The sequence below is a fragment of the Haliaeetus leucocephalus genome, unplaced genomic scaffold, assembly GCF_000737465.1.
Source record: "Haliaeetus leucocephalus isolate CR32 unplaced genomic scaffold, Haliaeetus_leucocephalus-4.0 Scaffold752, whole genome shotgun sequence".
NCBI classification, from domain to species: domain Eukaryota; kingdom Metazoa; phylum Chordata; class Aves; order Accipitriformes; family Accipitridae; genus Haliaeetus; species Haliaeetus leucocephalus.
The window spans coordinates 5,866,832-5,867,160 of record NW_010973188.1 but is presented as its reverse complement, the minus strand read 5'-3'; the positions used below and the strand labels follow the sequence as shown (position 1 = coordinate 5,867,160).

General features: G+C 64.1%; 1 protein-coding gene across 1 annotated transcript in view; it reads left to right on the top strand.

Annotated features, from left to right (window-relative positions):
* The window catches only part of SPAST (spastin), a 38,939-nt gene that overhangs the window by 4,142 nt on the left and 34,468 nt on the right, over positions 1-329 (top strand). The gene's annotated exons all lie outside the window — the stretch shown is intronic.

Below are 329 nucleotides of genomic sequence, written 5' to 3'. Positions count from 1 at the left end.
GGGGCTGCCGCTTTCAGTTGAAGACCAACCCAGAGCAAGCCCGCTTACGTGAGAAATGCGGGTTGCGAAGCATCTGTGCGGGAGGGTGAACTGCGCGCCGGTGCCCGCATGTGGTTAAGGGGCTTTGCCCCCCCCCGCCGGGTCCGCCCCTGCCTCGCCGCAGCCGGCAGGCGCAGGCTGGATCAAAAAGCTGCGGCTCGGGCTAATTTCCCACGCAAAGCAAGTCTTTGTATCTCGCTCTAACAACTTTAAAGTTTTTGATGCGGAGGTCTGGGTGAGGCGATTAAAAATCGGGGGGGGGGGGGGGGGGGGGGGGGGGGGGGGGGGGG